General features: G+C 41.2%; 1 protein-coding gene across 3 annotated transcripts in view; it reads left to right on the top strand.

The window, feature by feature from the left end:
• Positions 1–5,668: 5,668 nt before the first annotated feature.
• The window catches only part of LOC148011871 (uncharacterized), a 58,090-nt gene continuing 43,418 nt past the window's right edge, over positions 5,669–20,340 (top strand). For all 3 annotated transcript variants that reach the window (XR_015689251.1, XM_087669867.1, XM_087669868.1), the window contains exon 1: positions 5,669–5,965. The gene's annotated coding sequence lies outside the window, so the exon portion shown is untranslated. The remainder of the gene's footprint in view (positions 5,966–20,340) is intronic.

Below are 20,340 nucleotides of genomic sequence, written 5' to 3'. Positions count from 1 at the left end.
ATTTCTTGATCGGGCTATAGGAGTCCTCGCCTTGCAGGAGCTCCTAGTGGTGTTGTTTTTAGTTGGTAAGTAGTGCAGATTACCACTTAGGGCAACCTCTTTGATAGGTTTTTTTAGTTTGGCTGTGTTGGAGCAGCTGGTTCGTGATTCACTTCGGATCTTCTCTTAGATGATGCTAGGCCTATTCCTTGTGGATGTCATGCCTTGGTTCTGTCCTGGGATGGGGGAAGCATTGTGTTGAGTTTGATTATATATTTGCTTTGTATCAGTTTGATGCTTCTTTGGTTGTTTATGTGCAGATATGTTTGTGGATTCGACGGGCTGAGTCGCCCTATCCCGTGGTCGCCAATGAGAGCTGAATTTAGGTGATGGGAAGTGCTTAAAAATAGCTAAAAATCATGGATATCAAGGGAAAAATATTCAATGTCAAAGGCGGCGGCTCGATCTAGGACGATTTTAAGCATAACCAGTCGACGGGTGCCCAAGTGACACCTCCGGATTTTTAGTAATTTTTCTGTCAGTCAGGATAGAATGTGGGAGCTGCAGGCCTATCCGGGATGCCGAGGCGGACGCCCAGAAATTTACAGCACGTCACTCAGAGCTCGTACGCGGAAGTTGGCCCGAAACCGGCCGGGGTGCCCAAAAAGGGGGCCAAATTTGAAATTTGAAAGGGTGTGATTAGTGGAGGGTGCCCTTTGGGCCCTCCACCCCCCTAAATTTTTCGTGGGGGGGAAGGAAGTGCCGTGAAGACAGCCGCGCGGAAAAAACGCGCCCCCCCCCCCCAATCATGATGTTGGCTGACAAGTAAGGCATGAATCCGAAGGCAGAGGGCTTCAACAATCGATCTACGCTCCGCATCGCTTCAATCCGCGCAGAGAATGGTGGCCGGTAGAGGGAGAGAGAAAATCAGTCTTTCTCTCTCCTCCCTCTCTCTCTTCTAAGGGGGGATTCATGTGGGAAGAAGGAAGAATGGTGGAGGCTTGTCCGGCATGGATCGGATTGCTCCACGGACTGGAAATGGTGATTGGTGATTGTGCTGGACATGAAGTGCTGCTGATTTCCAAATCTACAGCCATGGACATGAAACCCGAAACACGCAAATAAGCGGTAATTTAAAATTTTCAAAGGAAATTTGAGCTTTTATGGCTTTTGATGGATGAAAAGTTGTTCATGTGGGATAAACTGTGCATGTTACTGTTTTCTATGAGTTCTTGCTGGTCATAATCAAAAAATCAGAAAAATATGCATTTTATGGTTCAAAATAATATGCTAAAACACATAAAACATGAAAAAGAAAGGGAAAATGAGGGTTTTTGGCATAAAAATGGGGAAGTAAATAGGAACATCAACTAAACTTTCATTTTTCTGCAAGAAGGAACTAAGGGCCACAGCCCATAACCTGTTTTGAATTTTCAGTAATTAAATAATACAGGAAAATAAGGGAAAATGCAAGAAAATGGTGGAAAAACCCTAAAAAATAGGGAAAAAATACATTTTGGGTTTCGAAAAATAAGGATAAATAAGAGCAATGTTTGTGAGTGTTTGTGGGGACTGAAGCATGAGGATTTGCCTCAGTTCAACCCCACTTTCTTGTTCTAGTGTGGTTTTTTTCCGGTTTTTTCACATAAAATGATGTCAAAATACCCTATAAACCTATCCAACGATGCACTATTTAAACGGGGAAGGGTAGAGGAGTTGAAATATGTCTAAATGCCGTGTGAAATGATGGGAAAGTTGCTGATTTCTATGCATAGCATTTAGGACAGATGATAATTAAAATTAAGAGCTTAGTAGCACGAGGATCACCTCGGTGCTAGGCCCATGCAACGAAGCACGAACGGTAGTTGGAAACCATTAAAAGAATGTTTTTGCACTTGTGCACGAGACTGTTGTGCTAAATGGTTGAGCACTAGGCATCCACCAAATGCATGGAGCATGAAAAAGATTTAAAAGTATCAGTGATCAACTCCTAGACATGCATTGCAATTGGTTTATGAGGACATGACCTACGATGAGAGGCAGTGAGGTACCCATGCTGTAGGCTAGTCGTGGGGTCTAGGGGAAAGAGAAGTAAGGACAATGGGACATTCCTGGACACGCTTATTTGGTACCTTGAGCGACTTTTGTGCGAAATGTCTAAATGTTGAGCGACGCACTGAGGGGCCAATCCCCAAGGTGTAGGAGAGTCGCAGAGGGTTGACGGCATTCAGCCGTAGGAGGAACCCCATGTGTATGTGATTCGAGCCTTTTGGCTATGTGAAAGGGACTCCCTCTGAGGAGTATTGGGTTAGGATCAGTTAGACTACAACGTATTACAAACGCAATGTTTAGGAAGGCAGAGATTTTGATAGATGCTCCTGGCCGCGAGGCCGAGGGGTTGTCTTGTGCGCAGTGACGAGGCCCGGCTAGTGCATGAGCCAGTGCCGGCCCGTTTTTAGGTCCATCACTCAAGCATTACAACTAGAAAGGGACAACTCAAATATTGATTAGAATGGAAAGGCTACCACTCAAATAAGAAACTTGGATAATTGAAAGCAAAAGTTTACAAATGTGGGAAAGCTCAAAGACAACTCCCAGTACATTAATTGTGGAACAAGGCAACACTTAGATTGTACGAAGATTATGAAGCACTATATCTATTTCCTTAGCTAGACTGTACTAGGTTAGAAAAGCTATGCAATAATTGACAAAATTGCCCATTAGCTTAAAAGGGGTTTCCAAGCTCTTTCAAGAATGGCTGAGTATGAGAAGTGTATATGTATCTCTCTTTTGTTCAATAAATCTTAGAGAATATCTCTTCATTTCTCATATTTTTTATTCTATTCCCTTTACGTGTAGAGTGCAAGTTGAGTTTAATCACACTCACATTGAGAGAGAGAGAGAGAGAGAGAGAGAGAGAGAGAGAGAGAGAGAGAGAGAGAGAGAGAGAGAGAGAGAGAGAGAGAGAGAGAGAGAGAGAGTGTGTGTGTGTGTGTGTGTGTGAGTGAGTGAGTGAGAGAGAGAGAGAGAGAGTGTGTGTGTGTGAGTGAGTGAGTGAGTGAGTGAGTGAGCGAGTGAGTGAGTTCAAAGGACGAGATGACCTTAGGACCATCTTGTGAGTTAAATCACTATGCAAAGGGGAGAGAGAAAATAACTCATTGAGAGCTACAAAGTCAAAGTCATGATCTCTTCTAAGAGTTGAAATACAAAAGCCATGACCTTTTGAAATAACACCCATGTGCACATTGCAACATGCACATTCAAAAGGAGAAGATAAGAAAAATGAATCATGGCACTCTATGCAAAAAAGTGAGGTGTACTGTTAAGAAATTTGCAAAAAATAGAAGAAAAAACCTCTAAATTCTTGAGAGGAGATGCCAAACTTAATAAATATTGAATATAAGTCCACATTAGTTTTCTTAGTGAAATGCAATTAGAGGCCTTGGCAACAAGTTCATGATGTCATGAATATGCTCCAACTCTTATGTAGATGCAAAGATATTTGAGTAATATAAACATAACTATACAAAATAGATGGTATCTATTAACAATGACATGATACAAAAGATGGGATTATTTCAAATAAAGGCTAATGTAGTTCAAGTACACTTATAAGTCATCTGAAATATAATACAAATATTGACAATGTTGCATTGATTAATCCACTAGTATGCTCAACTAGTATGATAATGACATACATAAGATCTAATTTCTCACTAAACTATAAGATATTATACATACTTATACCGTAATTGTCTCCAAAAATGGATTTGATCACAAGAAAAGTTCTCTTACTCTCAACTCATCAATAGTTTGAAGCTTAAAAAAGCATTATAAACAATAACATAGTCAACATATATCAAACAATATAGTTTGAAATGCACATTGCTATGCTTTACAATCCATTAACTTAAAAAGCCCACCACATAAGCACTTATAATGAATTATAATATGGTATCTTCAAAATGTTTCCTATTACATTAGAATGCATAATGGAAATTCAACTCATATGTTAAAAAATACATATTCATGTAAATAAATATATAAAAATTTAATATTAATTTAATTTTCAAAAACTAAATTTGATATTGAAATATTAGAATATAGTGAACAAGATTGTGTTTTATAGTTTTAATATCATACATATATTATTTTTTATTTATTTAAAATGAAATTTGATTTTTAAAATTAAATTGTAATTTGATTGAAAATACATACTTAAACCATAATTTAACACATTGCTTTGGATCTATATTCGATCACAATAGTGAAGTTTGATGTTCTATATGCTTGTAATTGATATAGCTAAAATGTACACATTAATAATTGCATGTATAATTTAAAGCATAATATAAAAATACATGCCAACATAAAAAGAAGAGCATAGAATTGCGTGTGAGCATTGTCCTTTGGGATCTTTTTTTCATCTCTAAAGTGGAGAGAGATCCTTGGAACACAAAAGGCAAAATATTACTAGAAGAGAAGATGCTACAATTTATTAATAAATGTTGAGAGTGGTAAACAAATGGTACCTTTAGTGCCCTAGGGGAAAAATTATGAAGGTTGTAGTGTCATTTGGACTAGAATTGCCATATTCCATATATATGAGAAGAGTTAAAAGTGGATAGACATGCCATCTTATTTTACATTTTTCAAAATCTCTCTCCATTCTCTTACAAAATGACAATTCTATTTGGGTTTATTTTTACTTTCAAGAATTTACAAATAAAGTCGTACTGACTTGTAGGGTTGTGACCTTAACAAATCTCCTTATCCTATGGTCCTAATAGTAGAGCCAATAAACCTATACATATTAAAGTTGAAGGTTTTTGTTATGGTCTCCTTGTTGGTTATGTGAAAGGGAATGTGTGGTTGACAATCTCTAATATTGCACCGATAGATGATCAATCATCCAAGTTCACTTCCAACAATAGACAATATATGAGCTATGGGAACAAGATTGGTTATAAATCATTGAGAAAGGTTTGTAGCAACCTTGCTTATTGGGACTTATTCCCGATGGCATCGATTAGATGCGTGTGTAAATATTTTCTAGTATTAATCTCAGTATGATTCACATTATTAATGTAAAAAAATATTTCATCGATAGTTCAGTGGAACCCGTAGTCATAATTCCAATAGTAGAGTGGAATTTGCATAAGCATGATCTAACATCTTGAAAATGTCATGGTTGTACCCATTGGGTGAACTGGGCCAAGGTTTCGATTCCTCCAAAAGTTCCATCATGAATTGTTACCATTGTCTATTAATTCAAAAAAAATATTACGTCGAGAATTCTATGAAATGTGTGGTCATAGTTCTTATAGTAGAGTGGAATTTGTGTAAGAACTATCTAATGTCTTGAGAGTGTCATGGTTGTAGCCATTGGGTCAACCAGGCCAAGGGTTCAATTCCGAGAAAAGTTCCATCATGAATTGTTACCATCATGTATGGTTAAGGTCCACCCAAGTCTAAAGCGACAAATACCCATAATCTCAATGATCTGAGCTTAGAGCAAAGGGAGGACAATTATGATTATGATTGAGTGAAGCCTCTCACACACACACACACACACACACACACACACACACACACATATATAATTATTAAAAAAAAGATACCTAAACATGAAATAAATAAATAAAATAAAAAAATTTAATGCCCCCAACTCCGCAGAGCATGGTTTTGCGCTCAAATCGCCACAGAGCGTGAACGACGATCTTTATTTATTGATTTATTTTCCCTCTTGTTTTTGTGGGTTGCCCACAGAGATAGTTTCTGTCAGGATTGCGCTGATGGGTTGTCCACGGCGGCTTCCGTGCAGCTTGGGAGACCGAATTGGCGCCCTCTCTTCTGCTCCCTGAGGCGAATTGGGATTCGGCATTGCACACGATTTCTTCCCCTGTAATCGCAAAAATGTCCGCCCCCGCCCATCATCCGGCAGACTCGAATCGGTTATTTTGTGAGGATTTGCACATACCTTGAGGTAACCCATTTTTGCTAACAACATTGCCAATTGCAATTTCAAGTATAAGGCTGGCTCTCAATCTGTATACTGTTGTAAAAAAATAAAACGCTCAATAGCAGAGCAACACACTGCCCATAATAACATTGATAATTACAACTTCAAGGAAACATCTCATTCTATCTGACAGAGTTGCAAGTACGGAAAGGTTAGCATAGGCTCCCAGTCTCACAAACATGACCGTCCTTATACAGTTACAAGCTCCACAGGGGAGCAACATATTGTCACAAGTTGACGCCTCTCTGCCGATGCCATTGACTCTCTCTGTTCGGTCTCTTCATCTCGTTGGCTGGAAGTCCTCTGCACAAGTTCCATCTGAAAATTTGAAAGGCCGTAATTGTGCTCAGTTACATTGCGCCAGCATCCATGACTGTTTACACACAGACACAACGCAGATCAGTTGCACTCTTACCCACCTGCACATAACCTTGAAGATGAATGCTGTGATTGGATTTCTTCTGTGGGAGTGAATTCTGTCCACCCAAAAATGGGCATTATCAAGGCACAAAGTCTTGTTGACTGTTAGGTCTGAAACTGCGAAAAACAACCGAATTTTCTTCATCCGGGGTATGCTGCTTGAACTTGGGCTCGCTGATTGAATGTCTCACATACATGTGGGCCATGTGAACGGATCAGGGTGTAGACTGGAGCAAGTGTTTCTGTTGAACACTGACTACAAGTTACTAATGCATCACTAGTTGATGGATCTAAACTTTGGCTTTGATGTCATCATGGAGCAAGCACGAACTGAAGAGAAAAGGAAGGCACCCAGTCTGGGCTGGCATGGTAGTCTTCTTGCTTCTCTTGCCAATGAATACATAGGTGCATAAGTGCATGATGATGTGATAAAGTGTGGATCAAGAGATGTTGGGGCATCCCATCTAATGCAATGGGTATAGGTGGGAAAAAGAATGTAGTGGCTGATGCATTGTCTCGTAAACCCCAGATTTCAGCTGCTAATCTTGTGTATCACATTGAGTTCCCCATGAAGAATTAGTGTGTTGTTGATTGGGATTTGGGTAATGTATATGGTCAGCTTTGTAATGGCAAGAGGCATGAGCATTGTTTGTTTAGAGATGGTTATAATGCATAGATGGCTATGTGTGACAAAGGGGTTGAGGCCAAAAGATGATGACTGAGAGTCATACTCCTCCCTTTGTAGGGCATCGAGGTACAGATGCTACAGCCTATAGTTAAGGCAATGGAGCACTTTTTCTATTGGCCTGCTTTGAGGCATGATGTTGTGGTTTGTTAGGACATGCATAATATGTCAAAAGGTTAAGTATAATAGACTGAAGATATTGGGTTTATTGCAGTTACCTTTCTAGAATATCTATAGGGAATGATGGGATATGGACTATGATTTGCAGGTTTAATAAGTAGGCCCATTTCATTTTGGTGAGGAAGAAAATAAAGGTTGATCATATATCATGGTTAATTATGCAACACTTATTTTCATGGCATGCTAAAGTTAATCATTAATGATCGAAATCTTCGGATGACTAATTTGTTTTGAAAGGGACTATTTGAGAACATGGATACCATGCTGAAATTTTCTTTATGTTTTTTCTTCCGCAAACAGATGTTTAGTCTAAAGAAGCTAGTTTCACAGTGTCAGATATTTTGAGGTGCTATACATCAAATCACAAGACACAATGGGAGCAATACTTGCCTTTGGTTGAGTTTGCATATAATAATATAGTGTATAGTTCCATAGGTAAGGCGTCATTTAAAGTTGTGGAAGGTGACAAGAAAGTTCCTTTTATTTTCCACAATATGGATAAGATCTTTGAGGCCGATCACTATGTGGAGAATATGGATGTAGTCAATGAAATGTTAAGTATGTACTTCAAAGATCATAGAAAAAACAAAAGAGGGCAGCTGACTACCATAGATGTGCTTCATAGTTTGCAGAAGGTGACTATGTATTGTTGCGTTTTGAAAAGGCAAGGCTGAAAAAGATGAAAGGTAGAGAGAGATTATATCCCAACTTGAGTACTTCCAGGTGTTAGAGAAGATTAGTGATGTTGCTTACAGGCTGAAATCGCCTCCACATTGGTGGATTAATAATGCCTTTGATATGAGCTTGTTGAGATATTTTCATGGTGATGTGCCACAGGATGTATCTGCTAAATTCAGCTTGAGGTTGGGGAGTCGTGTAGATGTTGACATATAAGAAGAGAGAGATTAGAGATAAAGTTTCTAGGAGATACTTGGTGAAATTTTAGAATTATCTACCAATAGATGCCAAATGGATGGAAGATGATGACTTGGTAGACCATCCTCAATTGTTGCAGGCTGCAGCTTTACCTTGACGATTTATTTATTTGTTTATTATTTTTTTGGTTGTTGGTTGATGGATTGCTTGTTTAGAAAATATGGATTGTGGTCGATTAAGTATCTGACCCGACTAACAAAAAAGATGGTCAGCAAGACCTTCATAAAACAAATAAGATATCACTACCATTATTGGGTGTTGATGACAAAGGAAGGGGCTAAGGGTGGGTGAAGCAAATATGGTGCGTATGTGGAGAGGCAAAAAAGATGGGCGGAAGTAAGCTAGACAAGCCAAGCAAGCAAAGGGAGAGAGCCTTAAAGAATTGCCATAGAATGTCCATGAATATGGTGGATCTAGAGTCGACCACTCAGAAGACCAGAAAGGGGTAAATGTGCACATATGCTTGTTTATAAGAATAGAATGCTATGTACGGGGTAACGTAAGGGAAATGCAATGATGACATGCTTAAGCAAAGTGCAATGAAAATGTTGCCATTGAACAATGCCTCACAGAGGAATCATTCACTTGTTGAATGTCCTTTTGCAATCACATCATCCTGATGGTGCGGATGAGAATACAAGAGTACAAAATATTGAATGTTTGAATCAAAGACTGGAAAACCATATGCTCATAGTACCGAAGGAAGAAAGCTGTCCCCTCTCAAATTGGAAGGGAAAGTTGGAGGCTTGCACCCTCTCCGTGTCAAGCTAAAGAAGTAGGGGGCGGTGTACCCAAGTTGATGTCAGGTAGAATATAGTGCAACATCGATTGATTGACCACTTTGGTCAATATGTCTGTATAGTTGTTGGATGATGGTACAAACTCTAGGCGTATACCCCTAGCTCAACTTGCTCTCTGGTGAAGTGGAAGTGGAGTTCCATATGTTGTGTCCATGGCGTGATGATTGGATTGCCCGCAAGGGCAATGGCACTCTGGTTGTCATAGTAGACAACGGTAGGAGAGTTGCATGGGAAATAAAGTGCTCCCAATAGACTCCTTAGGGAGATGGCCTTAGTGATACCATCAAACAATGCCCAATACTTAGTCTCGGCTGTGGAAGTTGCTACCATCTCTTGTATATGGCTTGAGTAAGAAATGGGAGTTGTGCCAAAGGTAAAGAGGTAGTTGCCATGGGAATGCTGTGTGTTGGAGTCTCTTGCCCCATCTGAATGAGTGTAGCCATGCCAACATAGACCAAAATCATATGTGAAATCATAAGCATACATACACCGAACACATCTCAAAATACAGATAAGTAATTTAATGTGACATGCAAGATGTAGTGAAATACTGAGTGATCAGACTGACTGGCTAGCTAGATCTGGCCTAGTATGAATCAACTAGAGAAGTTTCCCTACTACAGATCTATAGGCGCGCTCATTAAAAGGTCATTCTATGGTATCTTTAGACAAGTGGACTGTGGGATCAAGTGGTATGGCTATAAGCCATGTCTGATCGGAGCAATACTATTCCTCTAGCTTAAGAGCATACTTCTACTGAGACAAAAATACAACCCTCAAAACAAATTACCTCCATTTTCAATTGAGCTAGCTAGATCTGGCCTAGTATGAATCAACTAGAGAATCAACTAGAGAAATTTTCCTACTATAGATCTATAGATTTGCTCATCAAAAGGTTGTTCTATGGTATCTTTAGAGAAGTGGATTGTGGGATCAAGTGGTATGGCTATAAGCCATGTCTGGTCGGAGCAATACTATTCCTTTAGCTTAAGAGCATACTTCTATTGAGACACAAAAATACAACCCTCAAAACAAATTACCTCCATTCCCAACAAACCAATGTCTGTCATTTCAAAAATAGCACAAAGCTTGGCCTTAGTTTCTACAATGGCAGCAAAATTTGGAGCCAGTAATAAACAAAACATCTACATAAAGCAGGATATAGTTGACCCCCTCTGAAGTGGTACGTACATACAAGTTTGGGTCATAAGGGATAAAATGGTGCCCTTGAGTTCGAAGGAACTCATCCATTCTCTGGAACCAAGACTGCAGTGCTTGTTTCACTCCATAAAGAGATTTTTGCAAAAGGCGAAAGACCTTATCTTTTTGGTTAGTAGAAGAAAACCTAGGTGGCTGCTCCACATAGACTTCCTTCTCCAAAAGATAACCGTTCAGAAAGGCACTTTTGATATCCATCTGATAGATCAACCAACCACGGAGAGTGGCTAGTGCAATCAACAAACGGAATGATATCAATTGCATAGTAGGAGCAAATGCCTCTTCATAGTCAATACCTTACTTCTATCAAAACCCTTACACTACAAGGCGAGCCTTGTATTTATCTAAAGTTCCATCAGCTTTTGGCTTAGTTTGAAAAATCCACTTCGTCCCGATTACTTTCTTGTGGCTAGGATGGTCCACCAAGGTCCAAGTTTCATTTCGGTCAATACTCTCTAGCTACTTTTTCATAGCCTCTTGCCATTGGGGGTGCCAAAGAGCCTCTTGCTAACTATCTGGTTTAGAATACACGATATAATCACCTTTAAATAATGATGCAAATGAAGCCTAAGGTGCAAGCGGAGCAGATCTTCTAGGGCCCTCCAAAGTGGAATCTGGTGGAAGGATCCTTGAATTCTGCATGGTTTGCTAGTACTAGTGAGGTAATAAGTCCTGGGAGTTGAAGAATCTGTAGGTGGATTAGGAGCGGGAAGAAGTCCTAGTTCAATAGGCACTTTTGCTGATGGTATAGGATGAGGAATCGGTTTGAGTCTAGTGCAGAAGACTGCACTATATCCCCTTGTCAAATACTATCTCTCTCCTAATGATCACCATGTTTGTTTGAGGATCGAACAAATGGTTGACTTTCGCTTTGAGGGAGTGATCTACGAAGATCAAGAGATTAGCTTGGGGAGTGAGCATTCCTATGTGGTCATTAGGAGTGTATGTGTAGGCATGATACTCTAAGACTCTAAAGTGGGAGTCTGGACACTAGAAGCCAATTGCTTAAAAAGGCCTCGTAATGGGTCCGCTTAGGGATAACCATAGTCGGATATCGGTTGAGGATGTATACTAAGGTGTTAATAGCCTTGACCCATAGACGATCAAGGAGCTCTGTTGCTAGTAGCATAGAGCAGGCCATGTTCATGATTGTCTCGTTCCTATTCTCTATGACTCCATTTTGTGAGGGGGAGTTAGTAGAGGTGAGTTGGTGGGAGATGCCATGTTCCTGCAGAAACTTGGAGAACTCATGGGAGGTAAACTTGCCACCCCTATCACATCTCATCCAACCAACACGATGTCTAAGTTGCTTATGAACTATCAACACCCAAGCAGAAAAATACATGAAAGCATCTGACTTATACTTGAGAAAGTACACCCACATGTATCTAGAGAAATTGTCCGCAATAATAAAGAAATAAAGTGTGCCATTCAAGGCGGTAGTGGACATTGGTCCACAAAGGTTAACGTGAATCAGTCTCATAGGAGTCTCAGCTCTATGAGTGGACTATTGTGGAAATGGGTTATTGAAACCAGCCTTCCTCCTCGGATAGGGTGGTAGATAACCTGATTAAGCATTGACTACAACAATTAACAAAATCACAAAACTGAAATGCACACTTTACCATATAATCTTGGACATTGGACACCCTGTTGGCCCTACGCACATTTCGGTATTTATTTAACTTGAAGAAGAAGTTGATGTACAATGGGATTCTCCCAATTCCTTTCGGTATTCCAACTTCTCTTGTTGTCCAAAATGACCAGCAAGTCTTCAATCTGATTTGTCCCTTGATTTTAGCACTCAATTGGCCTTCACTTGCTTTGATGGAGATGGAAAATGCCCCAAATTCATTGATTTGCTGGTTTCTCCACTTGAATTTGACTAAAAATAGCTTCAGCCCTGCTGAATCCAAGTCTTGGAGCTTTCAATTTTTGGCATGCTTCTCGAGGTTGTTGCTAAACCCTAATTTTTACTGTAGATTAGGGTTTACAGTAGAGAAATCTGAAATTTCTTAACCTCTGGTGATCTCAATGCTGTAATCTTTAGAGCAAGGTTATAGAAAGGATGGGAGATGAGAGAGAATGCTGAGGAGAGAGAAAATTCAAACCTTCTTCGCAAAGAACTGAAGAAAATGTCATTTATTGTTGTTGCACTGGCTCAATAGCTTGTAGATGCAAAGAGCTGAAGAAAATCAGTCATTTACTGTTGCTGCCCTGTCTCAATAGCTAGTGGATGCTGTCACCTATTGTTGATTGATCTTCTCTTGCCCCTGGCTATCTCAGAAGGTCCTTCAATGGCTGCAAATGAGACCAGCAACATCTCCTCTCTCTCTCTCTCTCTCTCTCTTGTAGACTGAGTCCACTCAAATGCCTCTCTCCAGTCTCTAAAGAGGTTTTTCAATCTTGCATCGGCATTTTTGACAAGTGGCAGCCTTTCTAAATGGTTTGTCCAGTATTACTATAATTTAATATTAAATTTCAGTCTTTAAATCTTGAAATTAATCTAATAATTATTTCGGTGCCTTGAAAAATAATCTGGCTGGCCAATGATTAAATTGGCTAGGTAACTTCCATTCTCGAGTATCTCTGTGCCATCTTTGACTATCAGATTAGTGTAAAGTACCATTAAATGTCACTTTTCTAGTGTTACCAATTGACACTTATGAACCAAATGAATGACCTAGGCCAACTAGCACTAGATACCACAAGTACATGCGTGGCATAACTTACAACAACTTTTGCCTTTGATATCCCGTGATTTCCTCAGGTCCTGGACTTGTAAATTTACTTTAATCCTAGTTATACCTCATATGTGCAACATTTACTTAACCATGTGATTAAACATTAATCCACATGTTAAGTTTGGTTTCCAAAATACATGTCCTCATGACAATCCTTCCCCTTATTAAAATCCTTGCAATTGTTGTCGATTGCACCGCCAAATGCATCTAAAGCAAAATAGTGGATTGGAATTTCCGCAAGGCATCATAGTTAACACAACATTGTGCACTGTCGCTCAACCATTCCATATACCCAACACACGTTGAAAATTACCAGCCAATCATAGTATATCATAAGACTCACAAAGAATCTTATTAAAAAAAAACATTGCAAGATTGTCATGTGACATGTCTATTTCTCATGAGCTCAACTCATTTGGCAAAAGCAATTCCCGAGCATACATTTGAGTTCTCATCTGTATTTGTGTTCATTCATTCATTCTTTCTCTTGTCTTGTGTTTCAACAGTTTATTTCAGCATGTTGTTTATGCTTCCATTGTTGCCCCACTTTTGACACTGCCCTGTCTCAATAGCTTGTAGATGCTGTCACTGCCGTTGATTGGTCTTCTCTTGCCCCTAGCTACCTTAGAAGGTCCTCCAATGGCTGCAAATTAGAGGAGTAGCATCTCCTTCCTCTCTCTTGCAGGCTGAATACACAAAAAATGCCTCTCCAGAGCCTCTAAAGATGTGCATTTTTGACAAGTGATAACCTTTCCAAATGGTTTTTCTAGCATTATCTATAAATAAATATTAATTTTCAGTCTTTAAATGCTGAAAATTAATCTAAGAATTATTTCGGTGTCCTAAAAAATAATTCGACTGGCCAATAATTAAATTAGCTAGGCAACTTTCATTCTCAAGTGTCTCTGCACTATCTTTGTCCATCAGATTGGCGTTGTGTACCATTAAACGCCACTTCTCTAGTGTCACCAACTGACACTTATGGCCAAATGAATGACCTAGGCCAACAACTGGCACTAGATACCACCAAGTACTTGTGTGGCATAACTTATGCCTTTGACATCCCGTGATTTCCTTGGGTTCTAGGCTCATAAATTTACTCTAACCCTGGTTACACCTCGCATGTGCAACATTTACTTAACCATGTGATTGTCTACTACCCCCAATTTTGCGTTTTCATTAGCAAAACCTACGTTTATGAATTTAATGCTGCGGGAGCTTGCGTTTTGACATTTTGCATGTGCCTTTTCAGTTTTCTCATTTCTTGCAGGCTAGCAATAGTGCTTTCAGGCTGCCCTTGCTGATTTTAATTGATTTTTCCATGTCTAATCTGATTTTTCCTTATGCATCAATCATTTTTGTGATTAGCTTCTTTCTTCACTACGTGAACTCCATTTAGTGTAGTCTTTGCTATGCTTTGGTTGCACACAGACACACCCTCTCTCTCTCTCTCTTCTCTTTCTAGATGGCCCCTCTATGTTCTATTGATGACAAACTTCACGGCCGTGATTACTTAACATGGAGTGCTGTTATGAAAGCTTGGTTTGTCTAGAAGTGCTTGTGGTACGTTATTTTTGGAGCTATTGAGGATCCTTAGCACCCCACTCCTCTTCTAGTTGATTTTGACAAGGACAACTATGAGAAAGTTGCGCTTACAACGGATTTCGATGATGCTCGTTCATATTCTACTCTTCTCTATTGTATCTCTAAAGAAGTTCTATTGGCGTCACCTCTTGCAAGATAGCTTTAGCAATCTAGGCAAAGTTTTAGATGTTGTATGAGACTCCCTTGACTATGCATGTAGCTACCCTCTATGGACAGCTTTAGCAGATGAAGTTTGAGCCAAAGGATACTGCCTAGTCATTCTTGCTCCGTCTTACACAAGTACATGATCAACTTTGTCACATGCAGTTGGCTCTTCTAGAGGCTCATCTTGTGGGGATTGTGCTCTACAAGCTCCCCCTAGAGTTTGATGGCGTAGCCAATGCTTTGCGGGCCCAAATGTCATTGATGCCAATAAGCTTTACACTTATGTTCTCGATGCTACTTGAGCATGAGACATCTTTGTGTGGTTTTATAGGGGAGGCTTCCATCTCTGTATGGTGGCTCTAACAAGGCATTTGTCGATTTAGAGAGGGGCGACAATAAGAAAAATTCAAAGGCCCAGTGCTATTACAATGGTAAGAAGGAACACTTGTGCAAGGATTGCAAAGAGTTAGCGGCTTCGAGAAAGGAGGAGGAGAAGAAGCAATAGTACGTGGATTCCTCTGCTACTGAGTCATCCTCCTTTGACTCTATCTCAAATCCAGTGGCCAAGGCCAAGGCACGGAAGGGATCATCTTCTTTAGATCAAGGGAAGAGCTTGGGTGGCCCTCCTTCTACTACTTACTAGTGCAGTTGATGCGGTCATCACTTATGACTGTCCCATGCCACAAAGGTAGTGTGAGAGGGTGGTGAGGTGGGGTTGGTGAGCCTCATTTATACAAGTATATAGATGCATAGGTTCTAGAGAGGGACTTCCTTGAAGCATCGCCCAAAGTCTGGTAGGTTTTGACATCTTGGGGCTAGGATTGACTTCCAGGTTTATGATGGGCTATTACTTGATAGAGAGCGGGATTGGCTCCTAGTTCGAGCTCACAGTAGGGGACACTTTGACGGTCTTGGCCAAAGGTGAGGAATCCATGTTCGTGTATGCTCAAAGGCATTTTTGACAAGGTGGTCATGTATGGTACTATGAGGCATTGTTGAGAGACACAGATAGGTACTGTGCTTATTTTCTATTTTTAGGTTTTGGTCGTTAGAGATTGTCACCTCTTGGACATGCATTTCTTGTCATTTGTGTGTGCTAGTATGTCAGTACAGTTTGCAGGTGTACCATGTCAGTAGGCACTCCTGCCACATGGCAACGTAGAGCTGATCACCACGTTAGTTGTCTAGTCGGACGATTTTATGGAGTCGGACTGTATAGTTGGCTGCATTAAATGCAGCCGACAGCATATTTTTCCTATTTTTTGGTAGGCTATCTATTGCCTGTCTTCAGCACACACTTTCATAGTTTCTGATCTTAGGTTTCCAGATTGCTGATTGTGGAGATCTTTGAGGTGGAGACATACGCAGACATACACTCTGCGCCCATGTACATATCTACTTCCTTATACAACATTCTTTGTTGGAATTTTCTGTGTTTCATTGTCTCTCTCTCTCGCTCTCTTCTCTCTTTGTTCACTCTTTGTCTTGGTCATATACTTCCGCATTGTTGCACTTTGACATGGTATCAGAGCATTGAAGGACTGATGTGGACCTACCTGAAGAGGAGATTTCAGCGTGACACAAGGCTGTGTTTTTAGTATTCAAGGGCGAGCAAGAGGGCTGTGCATTAGAATAAGGCTGAGGCGAGCATGGGCGTGCGAGAAAGGAGCAGAGTTGCTGAAGCTGCTGCTGATTTTTGCTGTTTGAGAAGGAAGAAGGCTGTGTTTTGGGCCTTAAGTGTAGATTTTACCTTTTCATCGCCCTCGGTGGGTGAAGGAGCGGGATAAGCAGCGAAAAGCCCTAGCAAGTTGCATACATGCAGTCAGAGGGGGCTGTTTCTTGTGTTTTGTGCAGACATTGCAGGTGAAGATGTCTTTTGAGGTCGAGATAGAGTTTCAGGCGATCATGGACCGGAAGGTGCCCGTGTTATCAGCTCTTCCATCATATCAAAAGCTTGATGGTGAGAACTACCGCATATGGTGGGTTATGATGCTTGCCATTTTGGAGTCTTCTGATTTGGCAGAGCTTGTTATGGAGGCTATCGATCATCCTTCTTCTCAAGACGAGTCCTGACTTTCTTCAAGTGATAAGTTGGGTTTGGCAAAGGCTCAGGCACATTGGGACAAACTAAATGCTTGCATTCGCTCCTTTTTATTTCTCTCATGCACTACAACTGTGATCTCTTATATAGAGCATTTGATAGTGGCCTGGGTGATATGGTTGCAGCTTGATCAGGTGTATAATCGCATGATCGTCATGAAATGAGTTTCTTTGGAAGTATAGATGAGGACCACGATTGTCAATAAGTCATTTTCTATGTAGGAGCATATTAACAAGTTGAGGCAGCTTCAGATGCAGGTATACAATATAGGGATGGTGATCACTTTTAAAAACATGGTGATAACTCTTCTTTCACAGTTACTGCCTTGCTTTAGTTGTTTTTATTCTACCTTGATTGCCTCAATGTGGTCAGAGACTCTTTGTTGGGAGGAGTTGGTTTCTATGGTCTTGGACCATGAGGAGTAGTTGTTAAGGGACCAATGCTTCTAAATCGGAGGCATTGGTTGGTCAGTCCTCTCAGAAGAAGGGGAAGGATCAAAAGAAAAGGAGGAGGGGTCTAAGGGACAGCGTGCTGGATATTGTGGTGAGCCAGCAGCCTTGTGTATCTTGCATCCGTGGGAAGCAAACTCGTGATGCTATTTCCAGTAAGACTTTGAAGCAGCCTTCATCACCCTTGGAGCTTGTTTCTACTGATCTTTGTGGACTAATGAGAACAGAGTCCCTTAGAGGGAGCTTGTATTTCATGCTAATTGTGGATGATTACAGTAGGATGACATGGGCTTATTTTTTGAAGCTGAAGTTGGAGGCTCTCTCCAACTTTACGGATTGGTTGCTATTTGAGGAGAACCGATCGGGGCGGAAACTAAAGACCTTACGATCGGATAAGAGCGGAGAATTTGTTTCTAATGACTTGCTTGTTTTTGTGCACATTGTAGTATCCACCAAGAGTTTGCCCAGTGCAAACACCTTAGGAGAATGGCATATTGGAGCAGAAGAATCGCAATGTGATTGAGATAGCCCATACTATGATCGATAGACACCTCATTGCCTATGGGCTGAGGCTATGGCCACTATAGTCCACATTCTTAATCGATCCCCTACTTCCGTTGTTGTTGGTGTGACCCCTTATGAGGCGTAATTTGGGTCTAAGCTAGATGTTTCTTATTTTAGTGTTTTTGGATGTGACGCGTGTGTTCACATTTCGAAAACACAGCATGACAAATTTGAAACAATTTCCAAAAGACAAGTGTTTGTGGGCTATAGCTCGTAGTCTCAAGGCTACCAATTTTATGATCCCGTTAAGCAAGATGTCTATACAAGCTGTGATGTTCGGTTCGTGGAAGTTCCAGCCTCAGAAGGGGGTGAGGAACACCCCGTTCTTGGAGATCTTGGTGATAGCTGGGCGCTAGCAAGACTGTCTCTTTGGAGCCTGTGCCTCTTGAGGATTCTTCTTCGGATGAGGAGCTTAGCTCTCAGCCACTGGACTCATTGATTGAGCTTCAATAGTTGGTGGACCTTCTAGAGACTTCAAGAGATGGAGAGCATCGAGGAGTGATTTGGCCTCCTCCTCATTGAGCTCGTGATACTCTTCATGATGTAGGGATTGAGGGAGTCCCTGAGGAGCGGCAGTTGTAGGATGGCCTGCGGCGTTCTTGGAGTAACCAAACACACCACACCAAGCTTGTGTACACTAATTATTGTTTGTTGACTCGTGCCATGCAGGATTGGGAGCCCACCTCAGTGAAGGAGGCTTTACAGCATGATCATTGGCGGCAAGCGATGGAGCAGGAGCTAGAGTCAATTGAGAGGAAGGGCATTTGGCACCTTGTGCCTAAGCCTTCTCATAAGAAGATCATTGGAGTTAAATGGGTCTTCAAGACCAAGTACCGCAGTGATGACACATTGGAGAAGTACAAGGTCCGTCTTGTTGCTAAAGGTTTTGCACAATGCCTAGGTATTGGTTTTCATGATACCTTTGCCCCTACAACTCGGATGGCTACTATTCGTGTAGTTCTTGCCTTGGCTAGCCAGAGGAGATGGCCGGTCTTTCAGTTGGATGTGAAGTGTGCCTTCTTGAATGGGGAGTTGGAGGAGGAGATCTATTTTGAGCAGCCTCTAGGCTTTGGTTCTTCTGATGGTAAGGTGTATAGGTTGAGGAAGGCTCTCTATGGCCTTAAGCAGGCTCCCTGTACTTGGAATGAGAAGGTTGACTCGTTCATCCAAGAGAGATTGGGGTATTGGCATTCCAAGGCCGACCCCTAGCTTGATGTTACACCTTAGGTGGAGGTCGTGTGTTGTCCTTTATGTGGACGACTTGACTGTGACAAGTGACCATGCCTAGATGATCGAGCAGATGAAGGTAGCACTTTATGAGAAGTTTGAGATGATGGATATAGGTCTTCTTCATTTCTTTCTAGGTCATGAGATCTATCAGACTCCAAGGGGGATCTTTATTTCCCAGCAACGGTATGTGCAGGAGCTCTTGACTACGCGCGAGACGGAGGGATGCAAGTCTATTATGACTCTTATGGATCCGAACTGGAAGGCTACAACTCATTCCTATTCTCCTTTGGCGGATGCTACCCATTATAGGCAGTTGGTTGGCTCCTTGATCTGGCTTCTCAATACTTGTGTTGACTTATGTTATGCTATAGGTGTGCTGGCTGAGTTCATGAGTGAACCCAAGATGGTGCATTGGTAGGCTGCTCAAAGGATTTTGAAGTTCCTTCAGGGGATCCTTGATCTTGGGATCTATTATCTAGCAGGTACAGGTGATGCAGACTTGGTACTTCTAGGATGGAGTGATTCAGATTGGGCTGGTGATGTGGATCATTAGAGGTCCACGATTGGTTATTTCTTTTCCTTGGGTGTCGATGTTGTTTCTTGGAGCAGCAAAAAGCAACCCACAGTTGCCCTATCTTCGACTGAGGTGGAGCATCGGGCGGCGTCTTCTACCATGTGTGAGACAGTGTGGCTTTGTAGGCTCTTGGAGGAGCTTTGCTACCCATCGCAGACAGATCCTATTGTTCTTTAGTGCGACAATGAGCGTTGCATTGCCTTGGCCCGAAACCTTGTATTCCATGCTCGGACGAAGCACATTGAGATCCAATACCATTTCATTTGGGAGAAGATTCTGGATAAGACTAGTGCCTTGGTCTATTGCAAGCTAGAGGACAATCTTGTAGACTTGTTTATGAAGGCGCTTCCTCAAGCTTTACTTCAACAACACTCCAGATCCCTTAGCCTTCTGCCTTGTCCAAGATCTGAGAGGGGGTGTTGGAGATTGTCACCTTTTGGACAAGCATTTCCTGTCATTTGTGTGTGCTGGTATGTTAGTACGGTTTGCAGATGTGCCACATCAGTAGGCAGGAGTGCCATGTGGGAGCGCAGAGCTGATCGCCACGTCAGCTGGTCCAATCAGACAGTACAGTCAGCTGCATTAAATGCAGCTAACAGCATATTTTTCCTATTTGTTGGCAGGCTATTTATTGCTTGTCTTCAGCACACACTATTACAGTTTCTGATCTCAGGTTTCCAGATTGCTAA

This window comes from Lygodium microphyllum, chromosome 28, assembly GCF_053477565.2.
Source record: "Lygodium microphyllum isolate KBCC chromosome 28, Lygodium_microphyllum_v1.1.10, whole genome shotgun sequence".
In the NCBI taxonomy this organism is placed as follows: Eukaryota; Viridiplantae; Streptophyta; class Polypodiopsida; order Schizaeales; family Lygodiaceae; genus Lygodium; species Lygodium microphyllum.
The sequence above is the reverse complement of the archived record's forward strand: the minus strand, read 5'-3'. Positions and strand labels throughout refer to the sequence as shown.